The sequence below is a fragment of the Mercenaria mercenaria genome, chromosome 5 (assembly GCF_021730395.1).
Source record: "Mercenaria mercenaria strain notata chromosome 5, MADL_Memer_1, whole genome shotgun sequence".
Taxonomy (NCBI): domain Eukaryota; kingdom Metazoa; phylum Mollusca; class Bivalvia; order Venerida; family Veneridae; genus Mercenaria; species Mercenaria mercenaria.
The window spans coordinates 87,245,146-87,265,931 of NC_069365.1; the positions used below are offsets into that span (position 1 = coordinate 87,245,146).

The following is a 20,786-nucleotide window of genomic DNA, read 5'->3' on the forward strand; positions in this document are numbered from 1 at the left end:
AACTAATGCAACTGTAGTCTACACAGAATATCACTGCGGTCATGTACATAAGCCGTGATATAGTCACATGCCAAATGAATTTATTGTAGGCCTATCATACGAAACAGGCCCGGATAAAGAAACTTTTGACGTGGGGGCGGGGGGTGGCACCAGTCTAGAACGAAGATGTCACCGCCAAGGTGCATAGCGAGGTATTCGAGGGGATGCCCTTGCCCATGTTAGGGGTTTGGGGGTATGAAATGGTGTCCTCTGGTGCATTTATTAGTTGGTGTACTCCTCTCATTTTAGTGGGGTCAGGGGACTCTCCCCTGGGAATCTTTGAAATACAGGCATATAAAGGGGGGGGGCACGGGCCCCCTCCAGCCGGCCCTGGATCATGGCATGCGGAATCTCATGAAACTTTAGAACTTATGTTGACAGCGAAACATTTGTTGGTTTTCGTGTTGTTGTTTTTACGCTTGGTTTTACGTCACACTGACACAATTTACAGGGGCGTACCTGGGCATACGCCGATACGTCTGTACGTCGTACAATTAAATTCGACACCGGGAAAATAAAACTTAAAGTGTGAAAAAAATGCAATAAAATGTAAAGCCTAAAGGGAGTTAGGCGGCTATTTCAAGTTCTTCGTTTAACAATATCATCTGCATGAGATTTAACAAATTCGTTTTTGAAATAGATTTATTGTTCCTGCAATTATCTTGTAAATGGTAAGGGTAGATTCCTTGCAAGCATAAGGCACGGCAAATACTGCCAGAGCCGCACATCGCCAAAAAGGCCCGCCTTAAATAGAAACACAGACGCACACATGCATGCACGCACACAAACATACTGCGATGACAAAAGGAACGCTGTTGGCACTGCCCAGGAACGGGCAATGGTAACACCTTCGATATTTTTCTTCAATCGAAATCATATATTGTTTACAAAATTATTTTATCACCAGGGTAGAACCAACGACATTCCGTAAGCCAGCTGGATGGTTTCTTCATATGAAGAATTCAACGCCCCGAGTAAGGCTCGAACCCACATCGTTGAGGTGCAACTGATTCAAAGTTAGCGACCTTAACCACTCGGCCATAGAGGTCCCAGGTAAAACATTTGTATTCAAGCATGCAAATGGAAAACAAAAATACTTGAGTCATCTGTGGTTGCAAGTAAAAAAAGCTTGCGCTTAATATAACATTTAACGTCAATATCGATGTGCAATTCAATATATCAATCTACATTCAGATCAGGATACCGAAATACCAAAGCAATTTACGCAGTTTGAATTCTCGTTTGCAAAAATTGATTTCTAGAAAATGTTTACTTTCATGTGAGAAAGATTTATCAATGATTATTTGATAAAACCTGACACATTCGCAATGAATGGGTAGACGCATTAAATTTTATCAAAAACCTGTCAAAATCGGATGTAGAAGTCATGCATGAAACTAAAGTTTAAACATTACGATGATTTCAAAAACGATAACGACAAAAATAGAATATCCTTACACAATCCAATCGAGACTATCTCTTTCTCTCTCTCTCTCTCTCCTACCCCATACTCGCAGCATCGCTGTTGGCTCATGGTTATCTGGCGTTCAGTTAAAAATCATCCAGGTACGCCCCTGATTTAGGTCATTATGGTGACGTTCCAACAATCATCCTGTACACTTTACAGGTAAGAAGTCAAAATTTCAATTTATAGATATAACGCATCTTCCGTAACCGGTAACGTCAAGGTTGTTTGTTTTTGTCGGTGATAGAAAAATCCCTTTTTACACGTTTTCTTTTAAAGTAGCTGTATCGATATAGATCTACATAACGGAAACAAATTAACTATTTTTCTAAGATTTAGGTCTGGGCTCAAACTTAAAAGCAAACTGAACCATTCCCGCCTTTGATTTAAATTTTATCCACGTAGTCAGACTGGCACAGTCGACAGCTAATTTGCTTTATCCTCTTTGAATTCGGGACTCAGTAAGCTTCAATATTTACTTAATTAATTTTTGTTGGGGTAGCTATGCGTAAGAGAGCCAACATGTGCCGTCCATGCACTTGATCGCTCGAGATATTTAGTGACGTCATATATTGTATGCCATAATTGGAATTAATTTTAGCGTTTGAAAAGTTATTGTGTCAAGGCGAGCTTCTTAAATATGTAGAAGGCTATATTCTAAGGAGGCTGAAGCAGTTGATGTCTTTGTATCGTACAGGTTCTTCCTGGATTATGCATTTAGGAAATACTGTGATTAAAGATATTGTTTCAAATGCACATTTCAGTTATTTGCCTGAAATTTTTCGAAAAAAAAACAAAGAAAAATATCAAACAGGGAGTGCCACGCACCAAAAGCGCAGCCTCCTCAAAACGAACCCCCCAGCACGCAAACGCGTGCACCACACACACACTCAAAGCTTACACATCAGGACAAAACGAACAACACACACACACACACTCAAAGCCAACACATAAGGACAAGACGAACAATAAGCATACACACACGCGCGCACACAAAGTCAACACACAAGGACAAAACGAACAAACAAAGGAACACAGTGGGGCACCGCCTTGGAACGGTCAGTGGCAAAAACACCACTGGGGAGTTTAAACCGGTTTATGGTGCGCACCCAACCTCACTCTTACCCCCACCATGTTCCAAAGACATGGGACAGTGTAAATAAAAGTAATCCCCTCCAGGTGAATCTCTAACACACGTAATGGAAACAAAAAGGCATGGCATGTAAAACACAAAAATGCTTGCGTAAAAATATTTAAAAGCAAACCTTAAGAACCAAAAACGTATGTACTCAATGCCTTTTCAGAAGACAGAGCAACAAGAGAAACACCCTTAAGGGCCCAACGAAACAGGCCAGAAGACAAATATCAAAACAGTTCAGTCCTGGTAGGATTTAAAAACTGCTCATCAAAGAGTCCTCCCCCTCTTACGTCAGACGCAATCAAAGAGGGAAGCGTAGTGTCCAATTGTAAACGGGTTGAACACTAATCATGCGGTATGTCTCAAAACAGTTGGGTCGTAACCTCTTTTAATAAAACGTTTGATAATCTTTTCAAATACATTTGGAAAATTACCATGACCCAAGATCTTACGAAGTTTGTAAACCACATCCCCATAAAAAACGGGTTTAGAAATACCTTCTCGCAGAAGTGTCTTTAAATTACTATTGAATTTTAAAACTAAATCAGAATTATGATAATAAAATTTAGTAAAATATTTACGCAATGTGTAATAACGGTAGCCTTGCTGAAGAAGTTTACTTGTAATATATTGATTACGTTCATTGAAATGCTTGACATGACTACACGCTCTGTATTCAACTTTGATTTCAACTCATTTAGATTTGAAGATTGAATACTGCTTATGCCGGTGCTAGGGGGCGTGGGCAGTGTTGCATTTTCCATAACTGCTCATGAACAGACTCAATCAAACCGAGTCTGCAATTTTCTCTGTTCGCCTTGTTCTCGATGCTTCCGAGGGATCTACTTTTCAGATTTTATTTTACCCAGATTGACTGGATCAATTTTCGGATGATGGATTTTCAGTGTAAAACTTCTGACTTTGAAAATTGTGCATTGAACTGGACATCGTTTCGAAGGATTTAAGGATAAATGGAATATAATGATTAAAGGAATTTATAACTGAATACTTTACTTAAGGATGTACGAGCGTTTTTTTTTTTCAGGATATCCGCCATTTTGAAAAATGTTTCTTCGAATATTGCTTTCTAACAAAAGTTTTGCCAAAAATTAATGCTAAATAATTAAAATATGGCTTATAATGTACCATTTAACCAAATAGATTCTACTTTTTGCGAAAAAAAAATTTCACCCTTATTTTTGGCTGACATTTGCCTAAAATTGACGTAAGATTTACAATGGGGTAGGGGTAGGTAATTTCAAATATCTATTAAAGTAGATCAGGTTTGGTTTTGATATTTTCCTGACTGGTACATATAATGATAAGCTATCATTGAAATAAAAGTTTTCAAGATAGCACTTTATATTATCTAGAAAATATAAATTAAATCAAAAAGAACAAAAAATATCAAAATTCACCAGTTTTAACACTTTTTTCTTAATAAATCTCTTAGATGCACGGTGACCCCAACTTTTTTTCTTTTCATTTTGAAGCATGTTTGTGTGTCATTAAAGCTGCAAAATATTTTGAAAATCTTTACGTCAGAATTTTTTTTGTAGATCTAAATACGTTTTTTCCATTGAAAATAAAGTGGGTGGGGTAATTATGTCAACATGTAAAAATGAAAGAGGTTTGTTAGTGACATTTATGCTTATATAATACTGACATCACCTTATATTCATATTAACTTGCAAGACCTGAAATCCTTACAATATTAAGTGGGATATTATATGTTTTATAAAGTACCACCATTTTTTCAATTTTACAAAATTTCAGAAATGCTTAAACAATGGGTTAAGAAAATGCCCTATAAAATTAAAACGAGTTCGGTGACCTGTGTTTTTTCTTCTCTTGTTTGTCTTGGAAACTAATGTTCTTCAAGCTCACAGAGTATGAAAAAATTCTTAACGATAGAAAAAATTCGTTCCTACATCCTTAAAGTCTAATGGCCGGATTCTTTCGTGCAAAGTAAGTTCTTTTTCTCTTTTTTATTTTTACATTTTTCAAAATTTCGTTTGTATACTAAATTGTAAATTCTATTTCAAACCCATTCTGTTTCTTACGTGAGGAAAAGTAACTAGAATCTAGGTGTAAAAAATAAGTGTGAAACGTCCCCAAGGAATAACACGTGAAATTTTCCGAAAATCTCCAAAATAGAGAATATTTGGCAATGGCGACCAGAAATAAACAACAGCGAATTCCCATAGAGAAACCGAAATTTAGTCGCACGGGAAAACCAGACGATTGTTTCAAAAATCCTTGAAATTCTCGAGGGTGACTTTTTTTTGTTCACAAAAACATGTTTTATGTTCGTTGATCCCATTTCATTTCTTCATATCAGCCCAAAGTTGAGGTCCAAAATTAGGTGGGACAGACTATAGCCAGTTTTGAGCCCAATTTGATATCATATGTAAATCATGGTTTAGTATTATTTCTATATATTCAACAGTGTCAGAGCTAACGGCGAGTGAACTGTCGTCAGCATACAGCCGAGATATACTTAAAAGAGACTCGGTAATGTCGTTTACGTAAATAAGAAAAAACAAAGGCCCTAAGACTGATCCTTGAGGCACTCCTACATTTACTTGTGTTTCACAAGAATAGGAAGATCCAATAAAGGCTTTTTGGGTTCGATTGTTCAGATAACTAGTGATCCAGTTTATTATGTTTCCGTTTATATCACATTGTCTAAGTTTGAAAGTGAGTCCTGAATGCCATACCCTATCAAAAGCTTTACTTATGTCGCAGAATATAATACAAGTAGATTTTCGTCCATCAAAAGCCGAACAAATTTGATTATATATATCAATTAACTGGTAGACCGTCGAATGGCCTGGAAGAAAACCTGACTGTTTATCATATATAAGATCATTTGCATGTAAGTAGTTGTATATGTATTTGAACACTACTGGTTCCATGACTTTACCCACGCAACTTATAAGAGATATAGGACGGTAGTTTGATGCAATATTTTTATCACCTTTTTTAAAAAGGGACATTACATGTGCACCTTTCCACAAATCCGGATAAATGTTTTCTTGAATTGACCTATTAAAAATAATAGTTAATGGTACACAAACTGTTTTACGTGTTTCCTTTAACATGCGATGACTTATTTCATCCGGCCCGTTTGCTTTGTTTATGTTAAGGTTAGACAGGACATCAATAGTATCTTGTTCAGTTATTGTGATATTTTGTAGTTGTTTGTCAGTTTTTCTAGAAAAAGTTGGTAAACTTGCTTGCGAGTCGTCAACATTTGAAACTGACGAAAAATAATCGTTTAAAGTATTAGCTTTCTCAATATCTGTAAATGAATACGTGCCATTTTCATTTAATAAAGGAGGGATAAAATCACATTTTGATGAATTTTCTTTGACGAGCATTTTAACGATTTTCCAATATTGGCGAGGATCATTAGAATTAATATCATTTAGCGTAAATTCAATGTTATTAAAGAACATTTCTTTTGCATGTTTTTCATATTGTTAACTTTATTACGTATTTGTTTGAAACGTATCCAATCGAATGATTTACCAGAGTTTGACGCTATTCGTTTTAAACGGTCACGTTTTCTAGATGTTTTACGTATTTCAGAATTATACCAGGGTCGGTCTCGTGGGCGAACGGTTACATATTTATAAGGGACGTTCGATTTAACTAAGTCTAGAAACGTTTGGGTAAATTTCAAAGTAGCCGAATTTATATCTTCACTGCGTAGGAAAGACCAGTCAGTGTTACGTATGGATTCGTTTAACGACTTGTAATTAGCATTATTATAATTCCAGACACGTCTTTTGTATGATGTGTTGGTATCGCCAATCGCTTTAAGATATACGTAGGTGCCATAATGATCACTAATATGATTGTCGGTTTCGAAAGTACCGGAGTGAAGATATGATATGTTTCTTGTAAGTCCAATAGGGTCCAGTGACGTTCTTGAGTATGTACTAATTCTAGTAGGCTCAGTAATAATATTTTCCATATTATTTAAGGTTAAAACATCTCTATATTTGTTATTATTCATGTTTAACTGGTCTTCATTAATGTCACCTACTGTTATTATTTTATGGTATAATTCTGTCGCTTGTTCAATGCAAATGTTAAATCTATTCCAAAATTCTACAGGGGTATTAGGTGGGCGATATATAGTACATAATAGATATGTTTCGTTTTTGTTCCTGAATTCAACCCACAAAGACTCCGGAAGTAAATATTCTAGTTCTTGGACACGTCTGGATATTAAATGCGGCGAGACATATGTAAGTAGACCACCTGAATGGGTAGAATTGTCCTTTCTGTACAATTTGTCAAATCCATCAAGCATAACTGTATTATCTTGTATATCGATTGACAGTTTGCTTTCTGTAAAACATAAGATGTCATAATCAGAAAAATGTGTTTTTATGTAATCTAGTTTATTTCGTATGCTTCTAATATTTTGATGAAAAATAGAGATTGTCGAATTTTCTTCATTGTTATTTGGCCCCGGATTTAACTCAACGTCTCCAGAAATTACAAGCAAAAAACTGAAATATAAACGTGCAATATAGGCAAAAACGGATATAGTTTTGCTAGGAGGATCGCTTGAATGGTATATTTTGTTTTCTGGAAAGGCTGGTGAATGGTAAAGGCAGAGTTGATGACTATGACAGGTAAGTAGTACAACTATAAACGAAAAGTAATAGTTGTATATAAAGGTATTCGATTTTGGTACAATTTTCTTTATGTACGATTGTGTACGCAATAAGAAACCTAAAACTGTGTAAATGAAAAAGTGAATTGGACGCATAATAAAGATATACGATTTTGAGAGCCGCTGTAATCTCATATGAAATAGCCCTATAGCCGATCTGTATGAAGCTAGGTCATTCACCTGTTAGGTAATAGATAGATGTTTATAACAAAACAGAGAACGGCTAAAGGGCAATGCATGTAACAGTAAACTAACAACGGGCAACACACGAGACAGAGTGGGCTTGACAGGCTTAGGACCTGAAAAAACGTTAACGAAAACAAAAATAAAATGCACAAAGATAACATTGTGTGGAGAAAAAAAAACACAAAATAAAAATGAGAACAAAATGAGAACAATTAGAAATATTACCGAAGAACGCTAATTCCTGAATACATTTGATTGTAATAGCCTAGGTGACTCTTTAATTACTAAGCGTGTTTGACTGGGCAAGTGAAAAACTAAACAAACAAACAAAAAAGAACAGGTGAAGTGCTCTTAAAACATAGGATTACCATAGTAAGTGTTAACTTGCTGAAAATTCGTGACCAGAAAGAAACAGGTAGCCATAATACTTGAGATACCAGCATATTTACTACTTGCTTGTTTTAATTTACTTACTAAAACAACATTTTGGAACTATCAGAAAGCGTACTTTTTAGAATAACAAGTTTAAATTTGTGTTTCGATTGCTGATAGAGTATTTAACATTATATTACAACTTTGCACAAATAAAGAAAAAAAGAGAGACAGAGAAACAAGACAAAGATGATGGAGATTGATGTTATAAAAATAGCAACAACAGCTCAAAAGGGCATAGAGTACTGGTTAATTGGTCTGACAGTTCTTTTATCCATTTTATTATCATTATTATTCGTTGTAAAATCATGGAGAAAAGAAAAGAAACTTGTCAACGACTAGTATTACGAGCACATTTAAAGTAAAAGACATGAGCGCACTGAAATATTACCATTTACAATGTCTGTATAGCATGCAAGTTTATTACAATATTATTCAATAGCATGCAAATTACACCATAATTTGATACATTAAATGTTCACGAAGCGTCTTTGACAAAACTATTATGGTACATTTAAGCAGTACAATGGCTTTCTATACAAACTATCCGCATGATAATCTTTAAATTATGCATAATGCAAACTAATTATAGCAGCCGAAAAGCTTTTCAGAAATAAATTTTAGGTATGAAATAAAACTTTCTTTACAAACTATCTGCCTGATTATGATAAACTTCAAATGATGCATAATGCAAAATAATTATGGCAGACGAAAAAAAAATACTTTTCAGAAAAAGATTTATGTTTGAAATAAAACATTTAAGCAGCACTGTAGCTTTCTCTACAAACTATCTACAAAATATACTTCAAACGATGTATAATGCAAAGTAATGACCGCAGACGAAAAACATTTCAGAAATAAATTTATGTTTAAAGTAAAACATTTAAGCAGTACAATAGCTTTCTTTACAAACAATCTACATGATTATGATAAAACTTCAAATTTTGCATATCGCAAAACATAGTAGCTTTCTATACAAATTATCCATGCATCATACAAAATGATTATAGCAGACGAAAAAAAACCATAAAGTAATAAAATAAAATAAAATCAAATCATTAAAACAAAAAAAAAAGAGAGATTTGTTTGAGCACGTATTTATGAATCAATGCTTCATTTCTTTATCCGTTTTTATTTATTTTCTTATATTTTTTAATTTGAAATTTAAATAGTGATTCGTTACTTCTTACTAAACAATGCACGAGGTAAGACGGCTAGCAATTTTAAATGTCGTGATAGTGTATACTGTGTTAAGGTTACGAAGAAGGCCTTGAGCAACAAAATCAAACAACAACAAATCATAGAAAGAAAGATTTGTTTGACATGAAAATTGAACAGCATGTAAAACATGTATATTACTTTACGAAACAAGTGTCAGTATACTGATATAAACATTGAATTCCAGAAAATGACTGTCTATAGGGGCCCCACTTCCGGACAGTCAAACGCCTTTAAAAACTCACCATTTTCAAAGAACTGTTACACATGTTCGTTTTGATGCATTTGCAATAAATGCGAGTGGTGATATTTCACATAACAAGGTGGAACATAGTTTTCAGCAATTGTTTATCTTTACAAATTGCATTAATTTTCAAAGGGAAACAACTTTTTCTCGACGATTACTTAAAATAATCGGAAAAAGTTGTCTCCCTTTGAAAATGAATGCCATTTGTACCCAAGTATTCCGAAAAAGTTGTCTCCCTTCGAAAATAAATACCATTTGTAAAGAAATAAAGATAAACAATTGCTGAAAACTGTGTTCCACCTTGTTATGCGAAATTTCACCACTCGCACGCTATTGCAAATGTATCAAAACGAACATGTGTAACTATTCTTTAAAAATTGTGAGTTTTTAAAGGCGTTTAACTGTCCGGAATTGGAACCCCTTTAGGCAGTCCTTTTCCGGAATTCAATGTTTTTATCATTATACTGACACTAGTTTCGTACAGTAATATACATGTTTTACATGCTGTTCAATTTTCATGTCAAACAACTCTTTCTTTCTATGATTTGGTGCAAACGTTTCATTTGATTTGACCTGGTGACCTAGTTTTTAAACCCACATAACCCAGATTCGACGGGGCCAAAAACTAGGTCACTAGGCCAGATCAAAGGAAAATTTTGTTAACACTCTAGAGGCCAGATGATTGTTGTAACCATAGCAACTTGAAAAATATTTTTTGACAGTCAAGTTTAGTAACCATACAATACCTTAAGGGCCAGTAACAGTTGGTTCTGAGTATTTCCAACTGCTTTTTAACTCAAAACTAGTTTACCCAAAAGAAAGTAAAGTGCATACAAGGCTGTTGAGAACAGACCTTGTGACAATGCTTTTAGTTTCATAGATAACTTTTGTGGTTGTATCTTTTTTAATTCTGACCAGAATATGCTTTAGGTGCCTTAGATACATTGGCAGCTTGCAGATGAACTTATCTTGTTTCATAGAATACAAAATTGATACAAAATTGCTTAAAAAAGGTCTGAATTATAATTTTCTTGTACGTTGCCATGTTAACGGAACATACTCTTTAAATTCTAGAAAAAGTTTTGGATAGTATGACTTTGTAAAATGATTATACATGAAATACTTATGTTTTGCTTACTAATATATCTGGCAATGTAATATCATTTCAGGTTATTCTGTAATTTAGGCATAAATGAGTTTGCTGAAAAGTCATTTTTTGTCAATTTTCAAAATTCTCTAAAAAGCTGAAATATGAATGACCCACTAAATTTCCTCCTTAAATTGAAATGGATATCATTACTCTGCTGAATCCATACAAGTATTATATTCAGATCTGTGCACTTTTTTTTATCAGAAGTTAAAAAATGTACATACAGACCAATTTTTAAAGATAATGTAAAATCTTAAAGTGGGGTATTTATAAAACTGTTGCTTCTGAAACTATGAAAATGTTGAAAGACAATATTTGTTTTAAATATTTACTTCAGGTATATATTTCAGGCAAATATGAAAATTAGTGCTCTATTTCAGACATATAGACCGCTATGTGTAAAGCAAATTGTAACATTTTAGTTAAATTTGACTCTCAGAAATTGCCATTTTTTTGCAAAAAGTATAATATTCGAGTTTCCATGGTAACCAGAGCTGATGCATATCTTTTCACCCTAAATTCTTCATATATGGCTTGAATACTAAAAAGGGTGCAAATATGAAGTAATTCTGGGACTATGAGATTCCGGCCCCTTCTTTGATTTTTTGGTGCTTACAGAGAATTGGTCTTGATAACAATTATTTGGTATGGAGATCTCATAACCTTTTGAAACAGGGTAGGATAAAACTTATGACATTCTTCAATTTTGTCTTAATTATAATGACATTCAGAAGAGAACTTTAAATTCGTAAAGCGGCTCCTGTCAGGGCCCATATTCATAAAATATAGACTTTTCAAGACAATTATTTGAAAATAGTTTACGTAAATGTCTATGGTTACAATACACTTTCTATTAAAACATTTCATGACTGATCAATAGGTTTAGATGCCATCTTAATATTCAATGAAAATATAAGTTACATAATTCAAAAGACTGATTTTAGAGTGAAACAGACAATTCTAAGAAAAGCTTTGATTCTAGTCTAAAGTCTGAAAAGTGAATTTTTCTACCGAGATGCTTTATGAATATTGGGCAAGGTTGTTTATACTGAGTGCAACTTAAATTTATGAGTCCGTCAAAAGATGTGGACTGAAAATGATATTTTAGAATGATTTGAGTACAAAATGTTTATTCAAATTCCTTTTTTTCCCTACACCACATTCATTTGAATAGCAATTTAAGTGCATTCTACATATAATTAAAATTCGTGTGTTAGTATAATAAGCTATTGTTTGAATCTTTCAGGTTTATTTTTCATTTAAAAAAAACTATATATTTTACTAAAGAAAAGACAAAGTTTTTGAGGAATGTTCTTCTGGTCAGTTAGTAAGTATGTCATATGCAGTATTTTTTATTAGATATACGTGACTATATATACTTTGTGTCTATCTGTTACTATAATTATCTAAGATAAAGATATATTTATATATCTTTATATATCTTTATATAATACAAAATCAAATGTTGCTTGTATTCGTTTGCACCCACATTATTTCAATATTTAATATAATATTTTAAGTTTACAAATAAACAGTAGCAATAAAGCATAATACATAATTTTGTAAAAAGGCTACTTACACAGCAGTGTTCTTCTTTACATTTGCTGCAATATCCTACATTTCAGGAGAATATGGAAGTTTTCTATTTGCTTAACTACGCTCATAATGGTAACATATATTTGTCCTTCTTTACAACTCCATATCTCTAGCTGCATTAGTCGATTCATACAATGACATCGTAAATTAACTCGCCCCTTCTACAAATTTCCAACATTTTTATTGGTCCAGTAACGTCACATGTTTCCCCGGTACATTCCATATCATGCCGGGTAATTCAAATTTCCTATTAATTGTTTATAAACGTTACAAATGTCCACAACGCGGGAAGCTTAATTTGTTATATCGTTTGTTGCATATAAACTCCCCAGGCAGTGTATATACCGACTCAGGTCAATAACAAACCATGTTCAAGAGAGAGATTTACAAAAGTCTTTTGACTAACTTCTTTATCCTGTTAATATATTATATTGTTGTAATTAGTATGTATATATGTGTGTGTATGTATGTATGTTAAGATAAACATGGTTTAAACGTACAAACCATATAACTAACTATATAAAACTTCAATTACTTCTGGCTACAACGGAAAACAAAGGATTGGGATATATTAAGAAATACTTGATGCGGATTTGGACTTATCGCCCCGTAATATTAAAATAAAGTTTTGTAAAATATTAGAGCATGCAAAATTTTCTATTTCATTTCACTTGTACACGACAACCGGTGTTAGCTTGACCCATTGGACCAATACGATCTTTAGTTAGAAATTAACGTACAGAAAAGTACCATATTTCGCATAATACCGCTGTCGGACATATATAATTACTATAAGTATTATTATCAATACTATTGATTTTATTATTGTTATAATTGTTATCATTATTATCATAACTATTATTTCAATATTAATCAAACACTCTTTCTACAAACAGATACTTCAGTAGTACCTTTACCAAATATTTTACATTTAAAGGATTCGCGGCTATAATTTCCAAGCATTTTTTATTTGTTGGGTTTGACGACAAATCGACTTCCTAGGTCCATGACTGAAGAAGACTCCAGGTGCAACTCCGGGCATTATTTCAACATGGGTAGGTTCTTGGGCAGAACCTACAACCTTCCATAAGTCAGACTGACTTAGTCAGTGTAACGTCTCTTATCCTGGCTGAAATAGTTTTAAGCTCCGGTTGCCATATATCACATTTGGCTATCTTTTTTACATTTTTATCCAATGTTCCAAACAAGGTTGTACGCTTTTCAATATGGACCTAGTCAAAATGTAGAACTTTATATCGCGGGTAGCCAACGAAGATCCTTCAGTACTGGTGTAATATGACTAAGACGGGACGTTCTAGTTTTAATGCGTGCTGCCATATCCTGGACATCGTGACGTTTGCTCAGTACGATATTATAAATACCATTTAACAGCGCGTTAACATGGTCTTGTCGCAAGGTAACCAGACCATCGACTACTGATGTGGTAGTATCAATGGTTATGTATCACCTTATGTAACTCAGTCTGTATATTTGTTAATATCCGGACCCTCCTGTTGTATTGCATATGTCTAATCGGCCTCATCTAACTGGCAAATACTAATGTTATTAGGATACATTTTCGTATATTTATTAGAAGTGATTTGTTTGTGATAACGACAGCACATTCTTTAAATTGAAGTGACGAAGTGCATGTATAACCAGGATGACATCGACGTCTAATGTAAGACCACACACACAGGTAGATCTAAACTGTAAATCGTAAGCCTAAAGAACTCTGGTGTATCTAATAGCACCAAAGTAAGAAGGAAATGTTAGGCTTGTTAATTTCATAAGACTCAATCAAACCTAATCTGCTATGATTTTGCTATATATTATTTATGATTTTTGTCCAAATATGCAGTCTCAAAAAATAGAATCCTTGATCTAAAGATGAGCTGGTTGAAATTCGGGGAATTTACCTGTTTAATTACATCCAATGAGCGAAAAGATTTTTGTGGTAACGGTTTCTTTGAATAATAAAGTAGTTACTTTACGATCGTGTCATCTGTCATTGGAAAAAACATATTTGCGGTAATACTTGCCTTAAAGGTATAGGGAAGTTATAATTGTTATTTACGATGACATTAATGACGTTAATTGAAAATAACATTCAAGATATATCAATATAGAAACAGATCAGGGTATTCAATTACACTGCTTGTTAGGCCATGACATATTTCAATATCTATTTTACTGTATCTGCAAATTCAATATTTCAAATAGATTAATTTTGTAATAAAGGTTCTGAATTTTGGCAGAATTCTGCACCTGTTTCATAAAACTACCAGAGAATACTTAGTGCAAAAATACGTATGGGCCGTTTCATGACAAAACCTGTATTAGTGACTGATATAAGAATACTCATAAAGAACATTCTTTTACAGTTAAAATGTAAAACTTTTAGAAAATTATCTTCATTATTTCAAGACTTACAAAGCTTTTAAGTAAGTCACCGAAGGCATTTAGAGACGTGACGATAGGAACGTCATGAAAACAGTATGACGTTGTCGTGTATGACGTGTATTGTTCATGTTATTCATGTGCCAAATATGTGAATAACTAACTAAACATCATTTGTATGTTAAGAAACAGTTTAAAATGATTGTACTGAAAAATTACTTTATCATATATTTTTGGCTCCACCACAGGCTTTTTATCTCTACACTTCTATTTTCTCATGGTGTATGGGTGCTCTAGAATTTATGTTGCCATGACAACACAAATAATATTCATTTGTAAAATATGGTAGTTTTCAAATACAATATAACACAATTTTCTTTTTATATAACATACTAACATAAGATTTAAGTTTCATGAAAATTAATCTAGAATTGAGACCTGAAATTTGTTGGAAACTAATATTCTTCAGCCATTTTGAACTCGATATTTTAATTACTGACGAAATCTTCCAGCGCAACGTTGTTTTCCCAGTGCCGTTACACTTGCTTTTAAAATTGACAACACCTTTGAAGTTTTACAGACATTTAGAACAATCTATTGGTACTTACATTTCAAAATTAATAAATATATAAATATATATATAAATCTGGTATAATAATAATAATAATAATAATAATAATAATAATAATAATAAAATTGCAGCACAATCTCATTACACAATATCAAACTTGATCCCGAGGCCTCCATGGCCGAGTGGTTAAAGTCATTTACTTGGAATCAGTTGCCCCTCACTTATGTAGGCTCGAGCCTTGCTCGGGGCGTTGAATTCTTCATGTGATGAAGCCATTATGCAAGGTCGGTGGTTCTACCCAGGTGATCGACCATGTTAAAGTAATGCACGGTAGGGCACCTGGGGTCTTCCTCCGCCATTAAAGGCTTCTGTTGTAAGTGAGAGCACTGAAACTATAAATGGCATATATAGAGAATAAAGAAATATGTAACAGTTTTATCTTTAAATATATAAATAGAGCTATATTGACATGAGCAATTTTGAAAAGACCATTTCAATATATATTTAAAAAATGGCATATACGTGAAGCAAGAAAAAGGTTAGAGAATATCAAAACCAAACGAAACGTCCAAAAATATTTGCTAAAGTTTTGGAAATGAAAGTTTTTACTTAATAATGCACTGAATAAATAACACTAAAACATGCGTCAAGAACAAACATTGATTTAACACGTGAAGGTATGGACCAAATCAGTTATTTACAAACGACTAGCATCGGGAAAATGATTTAACAAAATGTTAAATGAATCGTCACCTTGGCGCAAAAAGTACTGTAACTGACTTTTTCAAAATTTTACAGTAGACACAAAAAACTGATTTGTTTATTTCCAGTAAACCTTTTAAATTCCATACCATAGTGTGATGTTAGTATTATCAGGCATATTTAATTTCTTTTAAACATTATAATCATTCATTTGACCATAAAAAGTAATAGAGAGTTTCAATTTACTTCGACGCGTACTGCGGACCACGGACTACGGACTTACTATAGGGGTTTTCTCAAACTGTATATGAGGAAGTTATGCATAACTGAACAGTTGCATATTTAGCATTCGGTTCTAATGCCGTAATACTGTTTTCATTCAAAATACCTGAGGAAAGATAGCTATAAGATTTATCAATATCCGTTTTATTAGCTCATCTGATTTTTTGAAAAAAAATGATGAGTTATTGTCATCACTTGAGCGGTTGTCGGCGTCGGCGTCGGCGTCGGCGTTGCCTGGTTAAGTTTTATGTTTAGGTCAGCTTTTCTCCTAAACTATCAAAGCTATTGCTTTGAAACTTGGAATACTTGTTCACCATCATAAGCTGACCCTGTATAGCAAGAAACATAACTCCATCTTGCTTTTTGCAAGATTTATGGCCCCTTTTGTACTTAGAAAATATCAGATTTCTTGGTTAAGTTTTATGTTTAGGTCAACTTTTCTCCCAAACTGTCAAAGCTATTGCTTTGAAACTTGGAATACTTGTTCACCATCATAAGCTGACCCTGTACAGCAAGAAACATAACTCCATCTTGCTTTTTGCAAGATTTATTGCCCCTTTTGGACTTAGAAAATCAGTTTTCTTGGTTAAGTTTTATGTTTAGGTCAGCTTTTATCCTAAAGTATCAAAGCTATTGCTTTAAAACTTGCAACACTTGTTCACCATCATAAGTTGACCCTGTACAGCAAGAAACATAACTCCATCCTGCTTTTTGCAAGATTTATGGCCCCTTTTGGACTTAGAAAATATCAGATTTCTTGGTTAAGTTTTATGTTTAGGTCAACTTTTTCTCTTAAACTATCAAAGCTATTGCTTTGAAACTTGCAACACTTGTTCACCATCATAAGCTGACCCTGTACAGCAAGCAGCGTAACTCCATCCTGATTTTTGCAATAATTATTGCCCCTTTTGGACTTAGAAAATCATTTTCTTGGTTGAGTATTATGTTTAAGTCAACTTTTCTCATAAACTATCAAAGCTATTGCTTTAAAACTTGCAACAGTTTTTCACCATCATAAGTGGACACTGTACATCAAGAAACATAACTCTATCCTGCTTTTTGCAAGAATGATGGCCCTTTTTAGACTTAGAAAATCATGGGTAGGACAATATTTCTATTACACAAAAAAAATCAGATGAGCGTCAGCACCCGCAAGGCGGTGCTCTTGTTGTATATGAATTACCAATATATTTTGTCTTACAAACTTTTTAACAGTGTGGGCGCAATTTTAAAAATTTTCACCCTTTTACTTTTTATATCGCTTTTTATTAATGTCTTTCGACTACCGTATTAATGAACAAGAAGCTAGAGGATCTGTATCGCAAACTTGTTCTTTTTTATTTGAAGTGCTGCAACTTATTTATATGATTGCTGTCAATTTCGTGAGGGTCTAGCAAGTATTCTCTAGCAGTAAAAACGGCTGTTGATCTAACGATCAACATACACTATAAACCAAAATTTGAACCAATGACCTTCTGGTGAGGGGACAGACAATCTTCCCTTGCACCACAAGATGTTCACCCGATCCATATGCGTAGGGGATCACAACAACATTTTTGGTATCTAAAATGTATATAGTGTATATTGAGCATGGGGTTTCGTATTGTAGCACGCGCGACGCTGAAATGCTATTGTACGACGCACAATTTGGAATATGCACGGTACGATGGTGACATTGTAATACACCGCGGTGGTATTATATATTCTTAACTATTTCAAACCCTACAAATTCAGTTTTATACGATACTGAATTCATTCAGTATTCCCGGTCACCCTATCATGATATACGTGATGGCTACATTATGAATTTTTAAACCAATATAGACCTTGAGTTTTCATGAGTTTAAATCTTTGTTCAAGTTCCCTGAAGACAAGTATCTACATGTACACATACCATTTTTTCATGTGTTCGACTTAAAAGGCTTTGTCAATAATGATAAAAGGCTAGTCTCGACTTCTAAGCTTGTTGTATCAAATGAGCACACAGAATTGCTCAAATGGCGTCATAGGAGTTGATTAAGTCAAAAATATAATTTTGTTGACAGTTTTATGCATTTACTGGCCATAAAACATTTTTGGAATATGATCGGAATGTTGACCTTGGACGCTTCCCAGGCCCTTTCTTCACAAAACAATTTTAGGTGTCAGCTGGGTTTTAGATTGAAATGTTGACAGCTAGTTTTAATGGTACTTAAAGATTAAATTCCAGCTGAGACTGACAATCCATACTGAATAGTCACTTGAAAATAGTCATGAATTTAAATATTAAATTGTAACATCCAATATTGATATCAATGACAATGTTTCATGATCAAACTCGGCTGGGACTCAAAATGTTTTGAAAACAGAAGCCCAGGAATTCAGTCTTGGCGTGATCTCAGTCATCAAGATCGAGCTTGCCTCGATCATTTTGTAAAATCTGATATCAGATGATGTTTATATGAAGATGATATTCTTTTTTTTTTAATTTTCAAACATGCTAATACATATCTAATACAGGATGTTGCCGCTAAATTATTGTAATATATCGGATCTCGTTTCGACGGGGATGAAAGATGCATGTATGAGAACTTCCCGTATGTTTTGACAAAGTGTTGAACTAAATCATTTAAGATAGTCCATTAAAACTTCTCATGATTTTATGTAACATTCTACATTTATCAAACATTAATGAAAAACAATGACTTTTTCCATACAGAAGTCTACGAGAACACGGCATTTATACTATGCAACAAAAAATAAACGGACGTTTGTTTTATTCAGAATGTATCAATTTTTTTCACAATTATATTTTGTACTGCTTTTTTTCTTATGTTTTTGTTAGTCTAGGAATCGTATGGACGGACACAAATTAAAACAAAACTGTTTTTATAGGAATCGCCGTTATCTTCAAATCCATGTTTCAAGTTGCATATTTTAATGCATGAACATATTAAGGTGAAGTATTATCGTTGTACTGTGGGTTCCAAGTTGTTTCAGTCGCGCGGAAGAAATGTCTTAATATCAAAACAAAATGTTAAAGCATACGGGTATTTGAAGAACATTCTTAAGGCAAGTAAAATGCGACAGGGTATTAAGCTGAATCTAGAGGCATCCTACATGTAGACATTAATGTAGCCGACTCGTTTAAATGTGACATGAACTAAAAGTAATAGAATATGACATCTGAAAATTGCGATTACATGATTGTGTTAAATGTAGCCTGTTCACTATCCATATATTTTCAAACGTATGTATTGTATTAGCAGATGATTATATCACAATACATAAATGAAGGCAAAAGTTACTACACATATAGGTAAAGAAACATACATACCATATGTATCTTTTTTCTTGCGAACCTTTAAATATTTTGAGAAAACCCCTACTGTAAGTACGCAGTCCGCTGTCCGCAGTCCGCGTGGAAGTAAGTTGAAAATCTCTAATAAGATATTCTTTTCCACTTACATGACACTTTGCGCTAATTTCATTACACGTAAAAAGTCATGTAAGTGCAGTTACCAGAGTTTTTGCACCAATTTTAATGTGAAATAGCCAAGTTACAGTATTTCACATACATTTTGAAAATGCTGAGAAAAAATAAAGCAAAATACATTGTGTTCATTGCTTATTTTAATACATCAAAAAAAATGTAAGTTGAAGAAAATTAACCTAGTTTGTTTTTAAACTTTATTTTGAATAGTAATCTTTTGTATTAGACTAGAGTAACAGCTTCAGAAACAGTTCAATGACTATATTTTGAAACATCAACACTGTCTGCAAAACTTTTTCATAAGGTAGACTCATTGCATTTTTCAACTCTGTCTGAAAACAAATGCATACTATATTTTAGCCACAATTTTAATAATTATAATAACCAGAATGGAAGTTACAACAACAACAGTGAAAGGTCTTTTACATGAGTGACAAGTTCTCATAAAAGTTATGGTAGGCAGATGGAATTATATTCTTTCTGCAAAGACTTATAAGCAAATTATTACATTTTTCTCAGGTTTAGTTTTAAAGTAACCAGGCGTACTGCTCCTTCGAAGTCATACTCTATCACAGGGTCCTCAATAATGAATTTAATTTGTTTTATTACCCTCCACCTATCTTGAAGCCCATTGGTGCAAATATCAAGGTTTTTGATGTTGGATTCCCTTAGCTTAAAGTAAAAAAATATCCAAAGTAATTTCTGTGACATGATATGGATTTTTACAACATGCCATTTTTACAATTGTTGCAAACTGTGAGGTTGTGTAAATTGAGATGTTTTTACCTACACGTTCGATACAAGAATAGCCAAATCATTTTGATTTTGGGTTTGAAACCATTCTAAAAAATTTATGTGGCTGATTTCATATGCAAAAGTTTCACTGTGTTCAACATCATGACAAAAACGTAACGGTTATGGTTCTGACCTGAGCAATTATCTGAGTACGTTGATACATATTGCATACCTTTGTCTGTAATGTTTTAAAGAAGTGAAAAACACATGTATCGGCTTCATCAGCCTCTTTTTGTTTTCTGGCAAGTTTTTTTTTTTTTTTTGTAAAATGTTGCTCAAAATATGTGCTGTTCTGGTCATATTCTTTGTTTTCATGCATGTTTTTGTTTGCAAAACATGTATTACACTGATCTCTAAGGACATTTCCTTCTTGAGTTTTAACTGCACAACCTTTAGCGCA

General features: G+C 33.5%; 1 protein-coding gene across 1 annotated transcript in view; it reads right to left on the bottom strand.

Moving 5' to 3' along the window:
• The window catches only part of LOC123557852 (uncharacterized), a 49,442-nt gene extending 37,111 nt beyond the window's left edge, over positions 1-12,331 (bottom strand). The window contains exon 1 of the mRNA XM_045349586.2: positions 12,148-12,331. The gene's annotated coding sequence lies outside the window, so the exon portion shown is untranslated. The remainder of the gene's footprint in view (positions 1-12,147) is intronic.
• Between the last annotated feature and the right edge of the window lie 8,455 nt (positions 12,332-20,786).